Source organism: Vicugna pacos, unplaced genomic scaffold, assembly GCF_048564905.1.
Source record: "Vicugna pacos unplaced genomic scaffold, VicPac4 SAC-SAT, whole genome shotgun sequence".
Taxonomy (NCBI): Eukaryota; Metazoa; Chordata; class Mammalia; order Artiodactyla; family Camelidae; genus Vicugna; species Vicugna pacos.
In genome coordinates, this window is record NW_027328721.1 from 6925419 (window position 1) to 6950081 (window position 24663).

Consider the following 24663-nt stretch of genomic DNA (forward strand, 5'->3'; position numbering starts at 1 on the left):
GACATTAGGAAAAAACCAGGGGAGTCGAGCTTAGGCATTCCGTTAGAACCCACGCACTGCCGACCGTTGGTGGAACCTCCCCACGCTCAGGATTCCGGAACCATTGTCATTGCATGGGGAGCTCGAGAGACAACCCTTACGCAGCTCTCTTCTGTCACAGGTGTTCCCTGTTAAGGGGAATTCTGAGAAATACCTTCCTTGACCTTGGGGAGGCAGCCTCTGTCACTGGGATTTCCTGCAAACCCCGCTAGCATTCCCTGGCACAGAGAAATTAGGACAAAACCCAGGGGAGCCGATCTTAGGCATTCCGTTATAACCCATGCGCTGCCGACCCTTGGTGGAACCTCCCCACGCTCAGGATTCCGGAACCATTGTCAGTGCGTGGGGAGCTCGAGAGACAACTCCACGAAGCTCTCTTCAGTCACTGGTGTTCCCTGTTAGGTAGAATTCTGAGAAATAACTTCCCGGAACTTGGGGAGGCAGCATCTGTCACTGGGATTGCCTGCAAACCCCCCTAGCATTCCCTGGCACAGAGACATTAGGAAAATTCCCAGGGGAGTCGAGCTTAGGCATTCCGTTAGAACCCACGTGCTGCCGACGGTTGGTGGAACCTCCCCACGCTCAGAATTCCGGAACCATTGTCAGTGCGTGCAGGGGTTCGACCGAAAACTCCACGCATCACTCTTCAGTGACAGGTGTTCCCTGAACGGGGAAGTCCGAGAAATACCTTCCCTGATCTTGGGGAGGCAGCCTCTGTCACTGGGATAGCATGCAAACCCCCCTAGCATTCCCTGGCCCAGAGACATTAGGAAAAAACCCAGGGGAGTCGAACTTAGGCATTCCGTTAGAACACACGCGCTGCTTACCATTGGTGGAACCTCCCCACGCTCAGGATTCTGGAACCATTGTCAGTGCGTGGGGAGCTCGAGAGACAACTCCACGCAGCTCTCTTCTGTCACAGGTGTTCCCTGTTAGGGGGAATTCTGAGAAATACCTTCCCTGACCTTGGGGAGGCTGCCTCTGTCACTGGGATTTCCTGCTAACCCCCCCAGCATTCCCTGGCACAGAGACATTTGGAAAAAACCCAGGTGAGTCGAACTTAGGCAGTCTGTTAGAAAACATGCGCTGCCGACCGTTGGTGGAACCTCCCCACTCTCAGGATTCCGGAAACATTGTCATTGAGTGGGGGAGCTCGAGAGACATCTCCACGCAGCTCTCTTCAGTCACAGGTGTTCCCTGTAAGGGGGAATTCTGAGAAATAACTTCCCTGACCTTGGGGAGGCAGCCTCTGTCACTGGGATTTCCTGCAAACACCCCTAGCATTCCCTTTCACAGAGATATTAGGAAAAATCCCAGGGGAGTCGAGCTTAGGCATTCCATTAGAACCCACCCGCTGCCGACCGTTGGTGGAAACTACACACGCTCAGGATTCCAGAACAATTGCCAGTGCGTGGGGATCTCGAGAGACAACTCCACGCAGCTCTCTTCAGTCTCAGGTGTTCCCTGAACGGGGAAGGCCGAGAAATACCTTCCCTGAACTTGGGGAGGCAGCCTCTGTCACTGGGATTTCCTGCAAACACCCCAAGCATTCCCTGGCACAGAGACATTAGGAAAAAACCCAGGGGAGTCGAGCTTAGGCATTCCGTTATAACCCACGCAATGCCGACCGTTGGTGGAACCTCCCCACGCTCAGGATTCTGGAACAATTGTCAGTGCGTGGTGGAGCTCGAGAGACAACTCCACGCAGCTCTCTTCAGTCTCAGGTGTTCCCTGAACGGGCAAGGCCGAGAAATACTTCCCTGAACTTGGGGAGGCAGCCTCTGTCACTGGGATTTCCTGCAAACACCCCAAGCATTCCCTGGCACAGAGACATTAGGAAAAAACCCAGGGGAGTCGAGCTTAGGCATTCCGTTAGATCCCACGCGGTGCTTACCGTTGGTGGAACATCCCCACGCTAAGGATTCCGCAACCATTGTCAGTGCGTGGGGAGCTCGAGAGACAACTTCACGCAGCTCTCTTCCGTCACAGTTGTTCGTTGAATGGGGAAGTCCGAGAAATACCTTCCCTGACTTTGGGAATGCAGCCTCTGTCACTGGGATTGCCTGCAAACCACCGAGCATTCCCTGGCACAGAGACATTAGGAAAAAACCCAGGGGAGACGAGCTTAGGCATTCCGTTAGAACCCACGCGCTGCCGATCGTGGGTGGAACCTCCCCACGCTCAGGATTCCGGAACCAATATCAGTGCGTGTGGTGCTCGAGATACAACTCCATGCATCTCTGTTCAGTCACAGGTGTTCCCTGTTAGGGGGAATTCTGAGAAATACTTTCCCTGAACTTGGGGAGGCAGCTTCTGTCTCTGGGATTTCCTGCAAACCCCCCTAGCATTCCCTGGCAGAGGGACATTAAGAAAAAACCCAGGGGAGTCGAGCTAAGGCATTCCGTTAAAACCCACGCACTGCCGGCCGTTGGTGGAACCTCCCCACGCTCAGGATTCCGGAACCATTGTCAGTGCGTGGGGGAGCTCGATATACAGCTCCACGCAGCTCTCTTCACTCACAGGTGTTACCTGTACGGGGAAGTCCGAGAAATAACTTCCCTGACCTTGTGGAGGCAGCCTCTGTCACTGGGATTGCCTGCAAGCCCCCCTAGAATTCCCTGGCACAGAGACATTAGGAAAAAACCCAGGGGAGACGAGCTTAGGCATTCCGTTAGAACCCACGTGCTGCCGACTGTTGGTGGAACCTCCCCAATCTCAGGATTCTGGAACAATTGTCAGTGCGTGGGGGAGATCGAGAGACAACACCACGCAGCTCTCTTCAGTCACAGGTGTTCCCTCTTAAGGGGAATTCTGAGAAATACCTTCCCTGACTTTGGGGAGGCAGCCTCTGTCACTGGGATTTCCTGTAAACCCCCCTAGCATTCCCTGGCACAGAGATATTAGGAAAAGCCCAGGGGTGTCGAGCTTAGGCATTCCGTTAGAATCCACGCGATGCCGACCGTTGGTGGAACCTCCCCACGCTCAGGTTTCCGGAAACATTGTCAGTGCGTGGGGGAGCTCGAGAGACAACTCCACGCAGCTCTCTTCAGTCACAGGAGTTCCCTGAACGGGGAAGTCCGAGAAAAACTTTCCCTGACTTTGGGGAGGCAGCCTCTGTCACTGGGATTGCCTGCAAACCACCGAGCATTCCCTGGTAAAGAGACATAAGGAAAAATCCCAGGGGAGTCGATCTAAGTCATTCCGTTAAAACCCACGCACTGCCGGCCGTTGGTGGAACCTCCCCACGCTCAGGATTCCGGAACCATTGTCAGTGCGTGGGGGAGCACGAGAGACAACTCCACGCAGCTCTCTTCAGCCACATGTGTTCCCTGTTTGGGGGAATTCTGAAAAATACCTTCCCTGACTTTGGGGAGGCAGCCTCTGTCACTGGGAATTCCTGCAAACCCCCCTAGCATTCCCTGGCACAGAGACATTTGGAAAAGGCCAGGGGTGTCGAGCTTAGTCATTCCGTTAGAATCCACGCGCTGCCGACCGTTGGTGGAACCTCCCCACGCTCAGGATTCCGGAGCAATTTTCAGTGCGTGGGGGAGCTCGAGAGACAACTCCACGCAGCTCTCTTGTGTCACAGGTGTTCCCTGTTAGGGGGAATTCTGAGAAATAACTTCCCTGAGCTTGCGGAGGCAGCCTCTGTCACTGGGATTGCCTGCAAACCCCCCTAGCATTCCCTGGCACAGAGACATTAGGAAGAAACCCAGGGGAGTCGCGCTTAGGCATTCCGTTAGAACTCACGCACTGCTTACCGTTGGTGGAACCTCCCCACGCTCAGGATTCCGGAACCATTGTCAGTGCATGGGGAGCTCGAGAGACAACTCCACGCAGCTCTCTTCAGTCACAGGTGTTCCCTGTTAGGAAGAATTCTGAGAAATACCTTCCCGGACCTTGGGGAGGCAGCATCTGTCACTGGGATTGCCTGCAAACCCCCCTAGCATTCCCTGGCACAGAGACATTAGGAAAATTCCCAGGGGAGTCGAGCTTAGGCATTCCGTTAGAACCCACGCGCTGCCGACCGTTGGTGGATCCTCCCCACGCTCAGGAATCCGGAACCATTGTCAGTGCGTGCGGGAGTTCGATAGAAAACTCCACGCAGCTCTCTTCAGTGACAGGTGTTCCCTGAACGGGGAAGTCCGAGAAATACCTTCCCTGATCTTGGGGAGGCAGCCTCTGTCACTGGGATTGCCTGCAAACCCCCCTAGCATTCCCTGGCACAGAGAAATTTGGAAAAAACCCAGGGGAGTCGAACTTAGGCATTCCGTTAGAACACACGCGCTGCTTACCATTGGTGGAACCTCCCAACGCTCAGGATTCTGGAAACATTGTCAGTGCGTGGGGAGCTCGAGAGACAACTCCACGCAGCTCTCTTCCGTCACAGGTGTTCCCTGTTAGGGGGAATTCTGAGAAATACCTTCCCTGACCTTGGGGAGGCAGCCTCTGTCACTGGGATTTCCTGCAAACCCCCCCAGCATTCCCTGGCACAGAGACATTTGGAAAAAACCCAGGGGAGTCGAACTTAGGCATTCTGTTAGAAAACATGCGCTGCCGACCGTTGGTGGAACCTCCCCACGCTCAGGATTCCGGAATCATTGTCAGTGCGTGGGGAGCTCGAGAGACAACTCCACGCAGCTCTCTTCAGTCACAGGTGTTCCCTGTTAGGGGGAATACTGAGAAATACTTTCCCTGACCGTGGGGAGGCAGCCTCTGTCACTGGGATTGCCTGCAAATGCCCATAGCAATCCCTGGCACAGAGACATTAGGAAAAAACCCAGGGGAGTCGATCTAAGGCATTCTGTAAAAACCCACGGACTGCCGGCCATTGGTGGAAACTCCCCACGCTCAGGATTCCGGAACCATTGTCAGTGCGTGTGGGAGCACGAGAGACAACTCCACGCAGCTCTCTTCAGTCACATGTGTTCCCTGTTAGGGGGAATTCTGAGAAATAACTTCCCTGACTTTGGGGAGGCAGCCTCTGTCACTGGGATTTCCTGCAAACCCCCCTAGCATTCCCTGGCACAGAGACATTAGGAAAAGACCAGGGGTGTCGAGCTTAGTCATTCCGTTTGAATCCACGCGCTGCCGACCGTTGGTGGAACCTCCCCACGCTCAGGATTCCGGAACCATTTTCAGATAGTGGGGAGCTCGAGAGACAACTCCACGTAGCTCTCTTCAGTCACAGGTGTTCCCTGTTAGGGGGAATTCTGAGAAATACCTTCCCTGACCTTGGGGAGGCAGCCTCTGTCAATGGGATTTCCTGCAAACATCCCCAGCATTCCCTGGCACAGAGACATTTGGAAAATTCCCAGGGGAGTCGAGCTTAGGCATTCCGTTAGAACCCACGCGCTGCCGACCGTTGGTGGAACCTCCCCACGCTCAGGATTCCGGATCCATTGTCAGTGCGTGCGGGAGCTCGACAGAAAACTCGACGCAGCTGTCTTCAGTGACAGGTGTTCCCTGAACGGGGAAGTCCGAGAAATACCTTCCCTGAACTTGGGGAGTCAGCCTCTGTCACTGGGATTGCCTGCAAACACCCCTAGCATTCCCTGGCAAAGAGACATTAGGAAAAAACCCAGGGGAGTCGAACTTAGGCATTCCGATATAACCCACGCGGTGCTTACCGTTGGTGGAACATCACCACGCTCATTATTCCGCAACCATTGTCAGTGCGTGGGGAGCTCGAGAGACAACTCCACGCAGCTCTCTTCAGTCACAGGTGTTCCCTGAACGGGGAAGTCCGAGAAATAGCTTCCCTGAATTTGGGGATGCAGCCTCTGTCACTGGGATTGCCTGCAAACCACCGAGCATTCCCTGGCACAGAGACAAGAGGAAAAAACCCAGGGGAGTCGAGCTTATGCATTCCGTTAGAACCCAAGTGCTGCCGACCGTGGGTGGAACCTCCCCACGCTCAGGATTCCGGAACCGTTGTCAGTGCGTGGGGGAGCTCGAGAGACAACTCCACGCAGCTCTCTTCAGTCACAGGTGTTCCCTGTTAGGAGGAATTCTGAGAAATACCTTCCCTGACCTTGGGGAGGCAGTCTCTGTCTCTGGGATTTCCTGCAAACCCCCCCAAGCATTCCCTGGCACAGAGACATTAGGAAAAAACCCAGGGGAGTCGATCTAAGGCATTCTGTTAAAACCCACGCACTGCCGGCCGTTGGTGGAACCTCCCCACGCTCAGGATTCCGGAACCATTGTCAGTGCGTGGGGGAGCTCGATATACAACTCCACGCAGCTCTCTTCAGTCACAGGTGTTACCTGAAAGGGGAAGTCCGAGAAATACCTTCCCTGACCTTGGGGAGGCAGCCTCTTTCACTGGGATTGCCTGCAAGCCCCCCTAGTATTACCTGGCACAGAGACATTAGGAAAAAACCCAGGGGAGACGAGCTTAGGCATTCCGTTATAACCCACGTGCTGCCGACTGTTGGTGGAACCTCCCCAATCTCAGGATTCTGGAACCATTGTCAGTGCGTTGGGGAGCTCGACGGACAACACCACGCAGCTCTCTTCAGTCACAGGTGTTCCCTCTTAAGGGGAATTCTGAGAACTACCTTCCCTGAGGTTGTGGAGGCAGCCTCTGACACTGGGATTTCCTGTAAACCCCCCTAGCATTCCCTCGCACAGGGATACTAGGAAAAGCCCAGGGGTGTCGAGCTTAGGCATTCCATTAGAATCCACGCGCTGCCGACCGTTGGTGGAACCTCCCCACGCTCAGGTTTCCGGAAACGTTGTCAGGGCGTGGGGGAGCTCGAGAGACAACTCCACGCAGCTCTCTTCAGTCACAGGAGTTCCCTGAACGGGGAAGTCCGAGAAATACCTTCCCTGACTTTGGGGAGGCAGGATCTGTCACTGGGATTGCCTGCAAACCACCGAGCATTCCCTGGCACAGAGACATTAGGAAAAATCCCAGGGGAGTCAAGCTTAGGCATTCTGTTAGAACCCACGTGCTGCTGACCGTGGGTGGAACCTCCCCACGCTCAGGAATCTGGATCAATTTTCAGTGCGTGCGGAGCTCGAGAGACATTTCCACGCAGCTCTCTTCAGTCACAGGTGTTCACTGTTAGGGGGAATTCTGAGAAATACATTCCCTGACCTTGGGGAGGCAGCCTCTGTCACTTGGATAGCCTGCAAACCCCCCTAGTATTCCCTGGCACAGAGACATTAGGAAAAACCCAGGGGAGTCGAGCTTAGGCATTCCGTTAGAACCCAAGCGCTGCCGACCGTTGGTGGAACCTCCCCTAGCTCAGGATTCCGGAACCATTGTCAGTGCGAGCGGGAGCTCGACAGACAACTTCACGCAGCTCTCTTCAGTGACAGGTGTTCCCTGGACGGGGAAGTCCGAGGAATACCTTCCCTGAACTTGGGGAGGCAGCCTATGTCACTGGGATTGCCTGCAAACCCCCTAGCATTCCCTAGCACAGGGATATTAGGAAAAAACCCAGGGGATTCGAACTTAGGCATTATGTTAGAACCAACGCGCTGCTTACCGTTGGTGGAACCTCCCCACTCTCAGGATTCCGGAACCATTTTCAGATGGTGGGGAGCTCGAGAGACAACTCCACGTAGCTCTCTTCAGTCACAGGTGTTCCCTGTTAGGGGGAATTCTGAGAAATACCTTCCCTGACCTTGGGGAGGCAGCCTCTGTCAATGGGATTTCCTGCAAACATCCCCAGCATTCCCTGGCACAGAGACATTTGGAAAATTCCCAGGGGAGTCGAGCTTAGGCATTCCGTTAGAACCCACGCGCTGCCGACCGTTGGTGGAACCTCCCCACGCTCAGGATTCCGGATCCATTGTCAGTGCGTGCGGGAGCTCGACAAAAAACTCGACGCAGCTGTCTTCAGTGATAGGTGTTCCCTGAACGGGGAAGTCCGAGAAATACCTTCCCTGAACTTGGGGAGTCAGCCTCTGTCACTGGGATTGCCTGCAAACACCCCTAGCATTCCCTGGCACAGAGACATTAGGAAAAAACCCAGGGGAGTCGAACTTAGGCATTCCGATATAACCCACGCGGTGCTTACCGTTGGTGGAACATCACCACGCTCAGGATTCCGCAACCATTGTCAGTGCGTGGGGAGCTCGAGAGACAACTCCACGCAGCTCTCTTCAGTCACAGGTGTTCCCTGAACGGGGAAGTCCGAGAAATAGCTTCCCTGAATTTGGGGATGCAGCCTCTGTCACTGGGATTGCCTGCAAACCACCGAGCATTCCCTGGCACAGAGACAAGAGGAAAAAACCCAGGGGAGTCGAGCTTATGCATTCCGTTAGAACCCAAGTGCTGCCGACCGTGGGTGGAACCTCCCCACGCTCAGGATTCCGGAACCGTTGTCAGTGCGTGGGGGAGCTCGGGAGACAACTCCACGCAGCTCTCTTCAGTCACAGGTGTTCCCTGTTAGGAGGAATTCTGAGAAATACCTTCCCTGACCTTGGGGAGGCAGTCTCTGTCTTTGGGATTTCCTGCAAACCCCCCTAGCATTCCCTGGCACAGAGACATTAGGAAAAAACCCAGGGGAGTCCAGCTAAGGCATTCTGTTAAAACCCACGCACTGCCGGCCGTTGGTGGAACCTCCCCACGCTCAGGATTCCGGAACCATTGTCAGTGCGTGGGGGAGCTTGATATACAACTCCACGCAGCTCTCTTCAGTCACAGATGTTACCTGAAAGGGGAAGTCCGAGAAATACCTTCCCTGACCATGGGGAGGCAGCCTCTGTCACTGGGATTGCCTGCAAGCCCCCCTAGTATTACCTGGCACAGAGACATTAGGAAAAAACCCAGGGGAGACGAGCTTAGGCATTCCGTTATAACCCACGTGCTGCCGACTGTTGGTGGAACCTCCCCAATCTCAGGATTCTGGAACCATTGTCAGTGCGTTGGGGAGCTCGACGGACAACACCACACAGCTCTCTTCAGTCACAGGTGTTCCCTCTTAAGGGGAATTCTGAGAACTACCTTCCCTGAGGTTGTGGAGGCAGCCTCTGACACTGGGATTTCCTGTAAACCCCCCTAGCATTCCCTGGCACAGGGATACTAGGAAAAGCCCAGGGGTGTCGAGCTTAGGCATTCCATTAGAATCCACGCGCTGCCGACCGTTGGTGGAACCTCCCCACGCTCAGGTTTCCGGAAACGTTGTCAGGGCGTGGGGGAGCTCGAGAGACAACTCCACGCAGCTCTCTTCAGTCACAGGAGTTCCCTGAACGGGGAAGTCCGAGAAATACCTTCCCTGACTTTGGGGAGGCAGGATCTGTCACTGGGATTGCCTGCAAACCACCGAGCATTCCCTGGCACAGAGACATTAGGAAAAATCCCAGGGGAGTCAAGCTTAGGCATTCTGTTAGAACCCACGTGCTGCTGACCGTGGGTGGAACCTCCCCACGCTCAGGAATCTGGATCAATTTTCAGTGCGTGCGGAGCTCGAGAGACAACTCCACGCAGCTCTCTTCAGTCACAGGTGTTCACTGTTAGGGGGAATTCTGAGAAATACATTCCCTGACCTTGGGGAGGCAGCCTCTGTCACTTGGATAGCCTGCAAACCCCCCTAGTATTCCCTGGCACAGAGACATTAGGAAAAACCCAGGGGAGTCGAGCTTAGGCATTCCGTTAGAACCCACGCGCTGCCGACCGTTGGTGGAACCTCCCCTACCTCAGGATTCCGGAACCATTGTCAGTGCGAGCGGGAGCTCGACAGACAACTCCACGCAGCTCTCTTCAGTGACAGGTGTTCCCTGGACGGGGAATTCCGAGAAATACCTTCCCTGAACTTGGGGAGGCAGCCTATGTCACTGGGATTGCCTGCAAACCCCCTAGCATTCCCTAGCACAGGGATATTAGGAAAAAACCCAGGGGATTCGAACTTAGGCATTATGTTAGAACCAACGCGCTGCTTACCGTTGGTGGAACCTCCCCACTCTCAGGATTCCGGAACCATTGTCAGTGCGTGGGGAGCTCGAGAGACAACTCCACGCAGCTCTCTTCCGTCACAGGTGTTCGCTGTTAGGGGGAATTCTGAGAAATACCTTCCCTGAACTTGGGGAGGCAGCCTCTGTCACTGGGATTTCCTGCAAACACCCCTAGCATTCCCTGGCACAGAGACATTTGGAAAAAAACCCAGGGGAGTCGAACTTAGGCATTCCGTTAGAAAACACGCGCTGCCGACCGTTGGTGGAACCTCCAGACGCTCAGGATTCCGGAACCATTGTCAGTGCGTGGGGAGCTCGAGAGACAACTCCACGCAGCTCTCTTCAGTCACAGGTGTTCCCTGTTAGGGGGAATTCTGAGAAATACCTTCCCTGACCGTGGGGAGGCAGCCTCTGTCACTGGGATTGCCTGCAACCCCCCCTAGCATTCCCTGGCACAAAGACATTAGGAAAAACCCAGGGGAGTCGAGCTTAGGCATTCCGTTAGAACCCACGCGATGCTGACCGTTGGTGGAACCTCCCCACGCTCAGGATTCTGGAACCATTGTCAGTGCATGGGGGATCTCGAGAGACAACTCCACGCAGCTCTCTTCTGTCACAGGTGTTCCTTGTTAGGGAGAATTCTGAGAAATACCTTCCCTGACCTTGGGGAGGCAGCCTCTGTCACTGGGATTGCCTGCAAACCCCCCTAGGTTTCCCTGGCACAGAGACATTAGGAAAATTCCCAGGGGATTCGAGCTTAGGCATTCCGTTAGAACACACGCGCTGCCGAAAGTTGGTGAAACCTCCCCTCGCTCAGGATTCCGTAACCATTGTCAGTGCGAGCGGGAGCTCGACAGACAACTCCACGCAGCTCTCTTCAGTGACAGGTGTTCCCTGAATGGGGAAGTCCGAGAAGTACCTTCCCTGAACTTGGGGAGGCAGCCTCTGTCACTGGGATTGCCTGCAAACGCCCCTAGCATTCCCTGGCACAGAGACATTAGGAAAAAACCCAGGGGAGTCGAGCTTAGGCATTCCGTTAGTACCCACGCGCTGCCGACCGTTGGTGGAACCTCCCCACGCTCAGTATTGCGGAACCATTGTCAGTGCGTGGGGAGCGCGAGAGACAACCCGACACAGCTCTCTTCAGTCACAGGTGTTCCCTGTTAGGGGGAATTCTGAGAAATACATTCTCTGACCGTGGGGAGGCAGCCTCTGTCACTGGGATTGCCTGCAAATCCCCCTAGCAATCCCTGGCACAGAGACATTAGAAAAAAACCCAGGGGAGTCGATCTAAGTCATTCCGTTAAAACCCACGCACTGCCGGCCGTTGGTGGAACCTCCCGACGCTCAGGATTCCGGAACCATTGTCAGTGCGTGGGGGAGCACGAGAGACACTCCACGCAGCTCTCTTCAGCCAAATGTGTTCCCTGTTTGGGGGAATTCTGAAAAATACCTTCCCTGAATTTGGGGAGGCAGCCTCTGTCACTGGGAATTCCTGCAAACCCCCCTAGCATACCCTGGCACAGAGACATTTGGAAAAGGCCAGGGGTGTCGAGCTTAGTCATTCCGTTAGAATCCACGCGCTGCCGACCGTTGGTGGAACCTCCCCACGCTCAGGATTCCGGAGCCATTTTCAGTGCGTGGGGGAGCTCGAGAGACAACTCCACGCAGTTCTCTTGTGTCACAGGTGTTCCCTGTTAGGGGGAATTCTGAGAAATAACTTCCCTGAGCTTGCGGAGGCAGCCTCTGTCACTGGGATTGCCTGCAAACCCCCCTAGCATTCCCTGGCACAGAGACATTAGGAAGAAACCCAGGGGAGTCGCGCTTAGGCATTCCGTTAGAACTCACGCACTGCTTACCGTTGGTGGAACCTCCCCACGCTCAGGATTCCGGAACCATTGTCAGTGCATGGGGAGCTCGAGAGACAACTCCACGCAGCTCTCTTCAGTCACAGGTGTTCCCTGTTAGGAAGAATTCTGAGAAATACCTTCCCGGACCTTGGGGAGGCAGCATCTGTCACTGGGATTGCCTGCAAACCCCCCTAGCATTCCCTGGCACAGAGACATTAGGAAAATTCCCAGGGGAGTCGAGCTTAGGCATTCCGTTAGAACCCACGCGCTGCCGACCGTTGGTGGATCCTCCCCACGCTCAGGAATCCGGAACCATTGTCAGTGCGTGCGGGAGTTCGATAGAAAACTCCACGCAGCTCTCTTCAGTGACAGGTGTTCCCTGAACGGGGAAGTCCGAGAAATACCTTCCCTGATTTTGGGGAGGCATCCTCTGTCACTGGGATTGCCTGCAAACCCCCCTAGCATTCCCTGGCACAGAGAAATTTGGAAAAAACCCAGGGGAGTCGAACTTAGGCATTCCGTTAGAACACACGCGCTGCTTACCATTGGTGGAACCTCCCAACGCTCAGGATTCTGGAAACATTGTCAGTGCGTGGGGAGCTCGAGAGACAACTCCACGTAGCTCTCTTCCGTCACAGGTGTTCCCTGTTAGGGGGAATTCTGAGAAATACCTTCCCTGACCTTGGGGAGGCAGCCTCTGTCACTGGGATTTCCTGCAAACCCCCCCAGCATTCCCTGGCACAGAGACATTTGGAAAAAACCCAGGGGAGTCGAACTTAGGCATTCTGTTAGAAAACATGCGCTGCCGACCGTTGGTGGAACCTCCCCACGCTCAGGATTCCGGAATCATTGTCAGTGCGTGGGGAGCTCGAGAGACAACTCCACGCAGCTCTCTTCAGTCACAGGTGTTCCCTGTTAGGGGGAATACTGAGAAATACTTTCCCTGACCGTGGGGAGGCAGCCTCTGTCACTGGGATTGCCTGCAAATGCCCATAGCAATCCCTGGCACAGAGACATTAGGAAAAAACCCAGGGGAGTCGATCTAAGGCATTCTGTAAAAACCCACGGACTGCCGGCCATTGGTGGAAACTCCCCACGCTCAGGATTCCGGAACCATTGTCAGTGCGTGGGGGAGCACGAGAGACAACTCCACGCAGCTCTCTTCAGTCACATGTGTTCCCTGTTAGGGGGAATTCTGAGAAATAACTTCCCTGACTTTGGGGAGGCAGCCTCTGTCACTGGGATTTCCTGCAAACCCCCCTAGCATTCCCTGGCACAGAGACATTAGGAAAAGACCAGGGGTGTCGAGCTTAGTCATTCCGTTTGAATCCACGCGCTGCCGACCGTTGGTGGAACCTCCCCACGCTCAGGATTCCGGAACCATTTTCAGATGGTGGGGAGCTCGAGAGACAACTCCACGTAGCTCTCTTCAGTCACAGGTGTTCCCTGTTAGGGGGAATTCTGAGAAATACCTTCCCTGACCTTGGGGAGGCAGCCTCTGTCAATGGGATTTCCTGCAAACATCCCCAGCATTCCCTGGCACAGAGACATTTGGAAAATTCCCAGGGGAGTCGAGCTTAGGCATTCCGTTAGAACCCACGCGCTGCCGACCGTTGGTGGAACCTCCCCACGCTCAGGATTCCGGATCCATTGTCAGTGCGTGCGGGAGCTCGACAGAAAACTCGACGCAGCTGTCTTCAGTGACAGGTGTTCCCTGAACGGGGAAGTCCGAGAAATACCTTCCCTGAACTTGGGGAGTCAGCCTCTGTCACTGGGATTGCCTGCAAACACCCCTAGCATTCCCTGGCACAGAGACATTAGGAAAAAACCCAGGGGAGTCGAACTTAGGCATTCCGATATAACCCACGCGGTGCTTACCGTAGGTGGAACATCACCACGCTCAGGATTCCGCAACCATTGTCAGTGCGTGGGGAGCTCGAGAGACAACTCCACGCAGCTCTCTTCAGTCACAGGTGTTCCCTGAACGGGGAAGTCCGAGAAATAGCTTCCCTGAATTTGGGGATGCAGCCTCTGTCACTGGGATTGCCTGCAAACCACCGAGCATTCTCTGGCACAGAGACAAGAGGAAAAAACCCAGGGGAGTCGAGCTTATGCATTCCGTTAGAACCCAAGTGCTGCCGACCGTGGGTGGAACCTCCCCACGCTCAGGATTCCGGAACCGTTGTCAGTGCGTGGGGGAGCTCGGGAGACAACTCCACGCAGCTCTCTTCAGTCACAGGTGTTCCCTGTTAGGAGGAATTCTGAGAAATACCTTCCCTGACCTTGGGGAGGCAGTCTCTGTCTCTGGGATTTCCTGCAAACCCCCCTAGCATTCCCTGGCACAGAGACATTAGGAAAAAACCCAGGGGAGTTGAGCTAAAGCATTCTGTTAAAACCCACGCACTGCCGGCCGTTGGTGGAACCTCCCCACGCTCAGGATTCCGGAACCATTGTCAGTGCGTGGGGGAGCTCGATATACAACTCCACGCAGCTCTCTTCAGTCACAGGTGTTACCTGAATGGGGAAGTCCGAGAAATACCTTCCCTGACCTTGGGGAGGCAGCCTCTGTCACTGGGATTGCCTGCAAGCCCCCCTAGTATTACCTGGCACAGAGACATTAGGAAAAAACCCAGGGGAGATGAGCTTAGGCATTCCGTTATAACCCACGTGCTGCCGACTGTTGGTGGAACCTCCCCAATCTCAGGATTCTGGAACCATTGTCAGTGCGTTGGGGAGCTCGACGGACAACACCACGCAGCTCTCTTCAGTCACAGGTGTTCCCTCTTAAGGGGAATTCTGAGAACTACCTTCCCTGAGGTTGTGGAGGCAGCCTCTGACACTGGGATTTCCTGTAAACCCCCCTAGCATTCCCTGGCACAGGGATACTAGGAAAAGCCCAGGGGTGTCGAGCTTAGGCATTCCATTAGAATCCACGCGCTGCCGACCGTTGGTGGAACCTCCCCACGCTCAGGTTTCCGGAAACGTTGTCAGGGCGTGGGGGAGCTCGAGAGACAACTCCACGCAGCTCTCTTCAGTCACAGGAGTTCCCTGAACGGGGAAGTCCGAGAAATACCTTCCCTGACTTTGGGGAGGCAGGATCTGTCACTGGGATTGCCTGCAAACCACCGAGCATTCCCTGGCACAGAGACATTAGGAAAAATCCCAGGGGAGTCAAGCTTAGGCATTCTGTTAGAACCCACGTGCTGCTGACCGTGGGTGGAACCTCCCCACGCTCAGGAATCTGGATCAATTTTCAGTGCGTGCGGAGCTCGAGAGACAACTCCACGCAGCTCTCTTCAGTCACAGGTGTTCACTGTTAGGGGGAATTCTGAGAAATACATTCCCTGACCTTGGGGAGGCAGCCTCTGTCACTTGGATAGCCTGCAAACCCCCCTAGTATTCCCTGGCACAGAGACATTAGGAAAAACCCAGGGGAGTCGAGCTTAGGCATTCCGTTAGAACCCACGCGCTGCCGACCGTTGGTGGAACCTCCCCTAGCTCAGGATTCCGGAACCATTGTCAGTGCGAGCGGGAGCTCGACAGACAACTCCACGCAGCTCTCTTCAGTGACAGGTGTTCCCTGGACGGGGAAGTCCGAGAAATACCTTCCCTGAACTTGGGGAGGCAGCCTATGTCACTGGGATTGCCTGCAAACCCCCTAGCATTCCCTAGCACAGGGATATTAGGAAAAAACCCAGGGGATTCGAACTTAGGCATTATGTTAGAACCAACGCGCTGCTTACCGTTGGTGGAACCTCCCCACTCTCAGGATTCCGGAACCATTGTCAGTGCGTGGGGAGCTGGAGAGACAACTCCACGCAGCTCTCTTCCGTCACAGGTGTTCGCTGTTAGGGGGAATTCTGAGAAATACCTTCCCTGACCTTGGGGAGGCAGCCTCTGTCACTGGGATTTCCTGCAAAAACCCCTAGCATTCCCTGGCACAGAGACATTTGGAAAAAAACCCAGGGGAGTCGAACTTAGGCATTCCGTTAGAAAACACGCGCTGCCGACCGTTGGTGGAACCTCCAGACGCTCAGGATTCCGGAACCATTGTCAGTGCGTGGGGAGCTCGAGAGACAACTCCACGCAGCTCTCTTCAGTCACAGGTGTTCCCTGTTATGGGGAATTCTGAGAAATACCTTCCCTGACCGTGGGGAGGCAGCCTCTGTCACTGGGATTGCCTGCAACCCCCCCTAGCATTCCCTGGCACAAAGACATTAGGAAAAACCCAGGGGAGTCGAGCTTAGGCATTCCGTTAGAACCCACGCGATGCTGACCGTTGGTGGAACCTCCCCACGCTCAGGATTCTGGAACCATTGTCAGTGCGTGGGGGATCTCGAGAGACAACTCCACGCAGCTCTCTTCTGTCACAGGTGTTCCTTGTTAGGGAGAATTCTGAGAAATACCTTCCCTGACCTTGGGGAGGCAGCCTCTGTCACTGGGATTGCCTGCAAACCCCCCTAGGTTTCCCTGGCACAGAGACATTAGGAAAATTCCCAGGGGATTCGAGCTTAGGCATTCCGTTAGAACACACGCGCTGCCGAAAGTTGGTGAAACCTCCCCTCGCTCAGGATTCCGTAACCATTGTCAGTGCGAGCGGGAGCTCGACAGACAACTCCACGCAGCTCTCTTCAGTGACAGGTGTTCCCTGAACGGGGAAGTCCGAGAAGTACCTTCCCTGAACTTGGGGAGGCAGCCTCTGTCACTGGGATTGCCTGCATACCACCCTAGCATACCCTGGCACAGAGACATTAGGAAAAATCCCAGGGGAGTCGAGCTTAGCCATTCCGTTAGAACCTACGTGCTGCCGACCGTGGGTGGAACCTCCCCACGCTCAGGATTCTGGAACAATTGTCAGTGCGTGGGGGAGATCGAGAGACAACTCCACGCAGCTCTCTTCTGTCACAGATATTCCTTGTTAGGGGGAATTCTGAGAAATAACTTCCCTGATCTTGCGGAGGCAGCCTCTGTCACTGGGATTGCCTGCAAACCCCCCTAGCATTCCCTGGCACAGAGACATTTGGAAAAAACCCAGGGGAGTCGAGCTTAGGCATTCCGTTAGATCCCACGCACTGTTTACCGTTGGTGGAACCTCCCCACGCTCAGGATTCCGGAACCATTGTCAGTGCATTGGGGACCTCGAGAGACAACTCCACGCAGCTCTCTTCAGTCACAGGTGTTCCCTAAACGGGGAAGTCCGAGAAATACCTTCCCTGATTTTGGGGATGCAGCCTCTGACACTGGGATTGCCTGCAAACGCCCCTAGCATTCCCTGGCACAGAGACATTAGGAAAAAACCCAGGGGAGACGAGCTTAGGCATTCCGTTAGTACCCACGCGCTGCCGACCGTTGGTGGAACCTCCCCACGCTCAGTATTGCGGAACCATTGTCAGTGCGTGGGGAGCTCGAGAGACAACTCCACGCAGCTTTCTTCAGTCACAGGAGTTCCCTGTTAAGGGGAATTCTGAGAAATACCTTCCTTGAACTTGGGAAGGCAGCCTCTGTCACTGGGATTTCCTGCAAACCCCCCTAGCATTCCCTGGCACAGAGATATTAGGAAAAACCCAGGGGAGTCGAGCATAGGCATTCCGTTATAACCCATGCGCTGCCGACCGATGGTGGAACCTCCGCACGTTCAGGAATCCGGAACCATTGTCAGTGCGTGGGGGAGCTCGAGAGGCAACTCCACGCAGCTCTCTTCAGTCACAGGTGTTACCTGAACGGGGAAGTCTGAGAAATACCTTCCCTGACCTTGGGGAGGCAGCCTCTGTCACTGGGATTGCCTGCAAACCCCCCTAGCATTCACTGGCACAGAGACATTAGGAAAAAACCCAGGGGAGGCGAGCTTAGTCATTCCGTTAGAAGCTACGTGCTGCCGACAGTTGATGGAACCTCCCCACTCTAAGGATTCCGGAAACATTGTCAGTGCGTGGGGAGCTCAAGAGACAACTCCACGCTGCTCTCTTCAGTCACAGGTTTTCCCTGAACGGGGAAGTCCGAGAAATAGCTTCCCTGAATTTGGGGATGCAGCCTCTGTCACTGGGATTGCCTGCAAACCACCGAGCATTCCCTGGCACAGAGACAAGAGGAAAAAACCCAGGGGAGTCGAGCTTATGCATTCCGTTAGAACACAAGTGCTGCCGACCGTGGGTGGAACCTCCCCACGCTCAGGATTCCGGAACAATTGTCAGTGCGTGGGGAGCTCGAGAGACAACTCCACGCAGCTCTCTTCAGTCACAGGTGTTCCCTGTTAGGAGGAATTCTGAGAAATACCTTCCCTGACATTGGGGAGGCAGTCTCAGTCTCTGGGATTTCCTGCAAACCCCGCTAGCATTCCCTGGTACAGAGACATTAGGAAAAAACCCAGGGGAGTCGAGCTAAGGCATTCCGTTAAAACCCACGCACTGCCGGCCGTTGGTGGAACCTCCCCACGCTCAGGATTCCGGAACCATTGTCAGTGCGTGGGGGAGCTCGATATACAACTCCACGCAGCTCTCTTCAGTCACAGGTGTTCCCTGTTAAGGGGAATTCTGAGAAATACCTTCCTTGAACTTAGGAAGGCAGCCTCTGTCACTGGGATTTCCTGCAAACCCCCCAAGCATTCCCTGGCACAGAGATATTAGGAAAAAACCCAGGGGAGTCGAGCTTAGGCTTTCCGTTAGAACCCACGCGCTGCCGACCGTTGGTGGAACCTCCCCACACTCAGGATTCCGGAACAATTGTCAGCGCGTCGAAAGCTCGAGAGACAACTCCACGCAACTCTCTTCAGTCACAGGTGTTCCCTGTTAGGGGGAATTTTGAGAAATAACTTCCCTCACCTTGGGGAGGCAGCCTCTGTCAGTGGGATTGCCTGCAAACCCCCCTAGCATTCCCTGGCACAAAGACATTAGGAAAAAACCCAGGGGAGTCGAACTTAGGCATTCCGTTAGAACCCACGCGCTGCTTACCGTTGGTGGAACCTCCCCACGCTCAGGATTCCGGAACAATTGTCAGTGCATGGGGAGCTTGAGAGACAACTCCACGCAGCTCTCTTCCATCACAGGTGTTCCCTGAACGGGGAAGTCCGAGAAATAACTTCCCTGAACTTGGGGAGGCAGCCTCGGTCACTGGGATTGCCTGCAAACCCCCCAAGCATTCCCTGGCACAGAGACATTAGGAAAAGACCAGGGGTGTCGAGCTTAGGCATTCCGTTAGAATCCACGCGCTGCCAACCGTTGGTGGAACCTCCCCACGCTCAGGATTCCGGAAACATTGTCAGTGCGTGGGGGAGCCCGAGAGAAAACTCCACGCAGCTCTCTTCAGTCACAGGTGTTCCGTGAACGGGGAAGTCCGAGAAATAACTTCCCTGACTTTGGGAATGCAGACTCTGTCCCTGGGATTGCCTGCAAACCACCGAGCATTCCCTGGCACAGAGACATTAGGAAAAAACCCAGGGGAGTCGAGCTTAGGCATTCCGTTAGAACCCACGTGCTACCGACCGTGGGTGGAAACTCTGCACGCTCAGGATTCCGGAAACATTGTCAGTGCGTGGGGTGCTCGAGAGACAACTCCATGCAGCTCTCTTCAGTCACAGGTGTTCCCTGTTAGGGGGAATTCTGAGAAATACCTTCCCTGACCTTGGGGAGGCAGCCTCTGTCACTGGGATTGCCTGCAAACCCGCCTAGCATTCCCTGGCACAGAGACATTAGGAAAAACCCAGGGGAGTCGAGCTTAGGTATTCCGTTGTAACACATGCAATGCAGACGGTTCGTACAACCTCCCCACGCTCAGGATTCCAGAACATTGGCAGTGCGTGGGGAGCTCGAGAGACAAATCCACGCAGCTCTCTTCAGTCACAGGAGTTCCCTGTAAGGGGGAATTCTGAGAAATAACTTCCCTTATCTTGGGGAGGCAGCCTCTGTCCCTGGGATTGCCTGCAAAATCCCCTAGCATTCCCTGGCACAGATAAATTCGGAAAAACCCAGGGGAGTCGAGCTTAAGCATTACGTTCGAACCCACGTGCTGCCGACCCTTGGTGGAACCTCCCCACGCTCAGGATTCCGGAACCATTGACAGTGCGTGGGGAGCTCGAGAGACAAATCCAGGCAGCTCTCTTCAGTCACAGGTGTTCCCTGAACCGGGAAATCCTAGAAATAACTTCCCTGAACTTGGGGAGGCAGCCTCTGTCTCTGGGATTTCCTGCAAACCCCCCTAGCATTCCCTGGCACAGGGACATTAGGAAAAAACACAGGGGAGACGAGTTTAGGCATTCCGTTAGAACCCATGTGCTGCCGACCGTTGGTGGAACCTCCCCAATCTCAGGATTCCGGAACCATTGTCAGTGCGTGGGAAGCTCGACAGACAACTCCACGCAGCTCTCTTCATTCACAGGTGTTCCCTGTTAGGGGGAATTCTGAGAAATACCTTCCCTGACTTTGGGAATGCTGCCTCTGTCACTGGGATTGCCTGCAAACCCCCCTAGCATTCCCTGGCACAGGGACATTAGGAAAAAACCCAGGGGAGTCGAGCATAGTCATTCCGTTATAACCCATGCGCTGACGACCGATTGTGGAACCTCCCCACGCTCAGGATTCCGGAACCATTTTCAGTGCGTGGGGGAGCTCGAGAGAACACTCCACGCAGCTCTCTTAAGTCTCAGGTGTTCCCTGAATGGGGAAGTCCGAGAAATAACTTCCCTGAACTTGGGGAGGCAGCCTCTGTCACTGGGATTGCCTGCAAACCCCCCAAGCTTTCCCTGGCATAGAGACATTAGGAAAAAACCCAGGGGAGTCGAGCTTCGTCATTCCGTTATAACCCATGCGCTGCAGACCGTTGGTGGAACCTCCCCACGCTCAGGATTCCGGAACCATTGTCAGTGCGTGGGGAGCTCGAGAGACAACTCCACGAAGCTCTCTTTAGTCTCAGGTGTTCCCTGAATGGGGAAGTCCGAGAAATACTTTCCCTGAACTTGGGGAGGCAGCCTCTGTACTTGGGATTGCCTGCAAACAACCCAAGCATTCCCTGGCACAGAGACATTAGGAAAAAACCCAGGGGAGTCGAGCTTAGGCAGTCCGTTATAACCCACGCAATGCCGACGGTTTGTAAAACCTCCCCACGCTCAGGATTCCAGAACAATTGGCAGTGCGTGGGGAGCTCGAGAGACAACTCCCCGCAGCTCTCTTCAGTCTCAGGTGTTCCCTGAACGGGGAAGTCCGAGAAATAACTTCCCTGAACTTGGGGAGGCAGCCTCTGTCACTGGGATTGCCTGCAAACCCCACAAGCATTCCCTGGCACAGCGACATTAGGAAAAAACCCAGGGGAGTCGAGCTTAGGCATTCCGTTATAACCCACGCGATGCCGACCGTTGGTGGAACCTCCCCACGCTCAGGATTCCGGAACCATTGTCAGTGCGTTGGGGAGATCGAGAGACAACTCCACGCAGCTCTCTTCAGTCACAGGTGTTCCCTGAACGGGGAAGTCCGAGAAATACCTTCCCTGAATTTGGGAATGCAGCCTCTGTCACTGGGATTGCCTGCAAACCACCGAGCATTCCCTGGCACAGAGACATTAGGAAAAAACCCAGGGGAGTCGAGCTTAGGCATTCCGTTATAACCCACGCGATGCCGACCATGTTTGGAACCTCCCGACGCTCAGGATTCTGGAACCATTGTCAGTGCGTGGCGGAGCCCGAGAGACAACTCCACGAAGCTCTCTTCTGTCACAGGTGTTCCCTGATAGGGGAAATTCTGAGAAATAACTTCCCTGATCTTGCGGAGGCAGCCTCTGTCACTGGGATTGCCTGCAAACCCCCCAAGCATTCCCTGGCACAGAGACATTAGGAGAAAAACCTGGGGAGTCACGCTTAGGCATTCCGTTAGAACCCAAGCACTGTTTAACGTTGGTGTAACCTCACCATGCTCAGGATTCCGGAACCATTGTCAGTGCGTTGGGGATCTCGAGAGACAACTCCACGCAGCTCTCTTCAGTCAAAGGTGTTCCCTGTTAGGGAGAACTCTGAGAAACACCTTCCCTGACCTTGGGGAGGCAGCCTCTGTCACTGGGATTTCCTGCAAACAAACCTAGCTTTCCCTGGCACAGAGACATTAGGAAAATTCCCAGGGGAGTCGAGCTTAGGCATTCCGTTAGAACCCACGCGCTGCCGAACGTTGGTGGAACCTCCCCACGCTCAGGATTCCGGAACCATTGTCAGTGCGTGGGGAGCTCGAGAGACAACTCCACGCAGCTCTCTTCCGTCACAGGTGTTCCCTGAACGGGGAAGTCCGAGAAATACCTTCCCTGTTCTTGGGGAGGCAGCCTCGGTCACTGGGATTCCCTGTAAACCCCCCTAGCATTCCCTGGCACAGAGACATTAGGAAAAGCCCAGGGGTGTCGAGCTTAGGCATTCCTTTAGAATCCACGCGCTGCCGACCGTTGGTGGAACCTCCCCACGCTCAGGATTCCGGAACCATTCTCAGTGCATGGGGGAGCTCGAGAGAAAACTCCACGCAGCTCTCTTCAGTCACAGGTGTTCCCTGAACAGGGAAGTCCGAGAAATAACTTCCCTGAATTTGGGAATGCAGCCTCTGTCACTGGGATTTCCTGCAAACCACCGAGCATTCCCTGGCACAGAGACATTAGGAAAAAACCCAGGGGAGTCGAGCTTAGGCATTCCGTTAGAACCCACGTGCTGTCGACCGTGGGTGGAAACTCCACACGCTCAGGATTCCGGAACCATTGTCAGTGCGTGGGGAGCTCGAGAGAAAACTCCACGCAGCTCTCTTCAGTCACAGGTGTTCCCTGAACGAGGAAGTCCGAGAAATACTTTCCCTGAACTTGGGGAGGCAGCCTCTGTCACTGGGAATGCCTGCAAACACCCCAAGCATTCCCTGGCACAGAGACATTAGGAAAAACCCAGGGGAGTCGAGCTTAGGAATTCCGTTATAACCCACGCGATGCAGACGGTTGATATAACCTCCCCACCCTCAGGAGTCCAGAACAATTGGCAGTGCGTGGGGAGCTCGAGAGACAACTCCAAGTTGCTTTCTTCAGTCACAGGTGTTCCCTGTTAGGGGGAATTCTGAGAAATAACTTCCCTGACCTTGGGGAGGCAGCCTCTGTCACTGGGATTGCCTGCAAACTCCCCTAGCATTCCCTGGCACAGAGACATTAGGAAAAAACCCAGGGGAGTCGAGATTAGGCATTCCGTTAGAACCCACGCGCTGCCGACTGTTGGTGGATCCTCCCCACGCTCAGGATTGCGGAACCATTGTCAGTGCGTGGGGGAGTTCGACAGACAACTCCACGCAGCTGTCTTCAGTCACAGGTGTTCCCTGAACGGGGAAGTCCGAAAAACAACTTCCCTGACCTTGGGGAGGCATCCTCTGTCACTGGGATTGCCTGAAAATCCCCCTACGATTCCGTGGCACATAGACATTAGGAAAAACCCAGGGGAGACGAGCTTAGGCATTCCGTTAGATCCCACGCGATTCCGACCGTTGGTGGAACCTCCGCACTCTTATGAATCCGGGACCATTGTCAGTGCGTGGGGAGCTCGAGAGACAACTCCACGCAGCTCTCTTCAGTCACAGGAGTTCCCTGAACGGGGAAGTCCGAGAAATATCTTCCCTGACTTTGGGGAGGCAGGATCGGTCACTGGGATTGCCTGCAAACCACCGAGCATTCCCTGGCACAGAGACATTAGGAAAAATCCCAGGGGAGTCGAGCTTAGGCATTCTGTTAGAACCCACGTGCTGCCGACCGTGGGTGGAACCTCCCCACGCTCAGGAATCCGGAACAATTGTCAGAGCGTGGGGAGCTCGAGAGAGAACTCCACGCAGCTCTCTTCAGTCACAGGTGTTCCCTGTTAGGGGGAATTCTGAGAAATACCTTCTCTGACCTTGGGGAGGCAGCCTCTGTCACTTGGATAGCCTGCAAACCCCCCTAGCATTCCCTGGCACAGAGATATTAGGAAAAACACAGGGGAGTCGAGCTTAGGCATTCCGTTAGAACCCACGCGATGCCGACCGTTGGTGGAACCTCCCCACGCTCAGGATTCTGGAACAATTGTCAGTGCGTTGGGGAGCTCGAGAGACAACTCCACGCAGCTCTCTTCTGTCATAGGTGTTCCCTGTTTGGGGGAATTCTGAGAAATAACTTCCCTGACCTTGCAGAGGCAGCTCTGTCACTGGGATTGCCTGCAAACGCCCCTAGCATTCCCTGGCACAGAGACATTAGGAAAAAACCCGGGGGAGTCGAGCTTAGGCATTCCGTTACAACACACGCGATGCCGACAGTTGGTGGAACCTCCCCACGCTCAGGATTCTGGAACCATTGTCAGTGCGTGGGGGAGCTCCAGAGACAACTCCACGCAGCTCTCTTCTGTCACAGGTGTTCCCTGTTAGGGGGAATTCTGAGAAATAACTTCCCTGGCCTTCCGGAGGCATCCTCTGTCACTGGGATTGCCTGGAAACCCCCCTAGCATTCCCTGGCACAGAGACATTAGGAAAAAATCCAGGGAAGCCGAGCTTAGGCATTCCGTTAGAACCCACGCACTGTTTACCGTTGGTGGAACATCCACACGCTCAGGATTCCGGAACCATTGTCAGTGCGTTGGAGAGCTCGAGAGACAACTCCACGCAGCTCTCTTCAGTCACAGGTGTTCCCTGTTAGGTAGTATTCTGAGAAATAAATTCCCTGGCCTTCCGGAGGCATCCTCTGTCACTGGGATTACCTGCAAACCCCCTAGATTTCCCTGGCGCAGAGAAATTAGGAAAAAACCCAGGGGAGTCGAGCTCAGGCATTCCGTTAGAACCAACGCGCTGCAAACCGTTGGTGGAACCTCCCCTAGCTCAGGATTCCGGAACCATTGTCAGTGCGAGCGGGAGCTCGA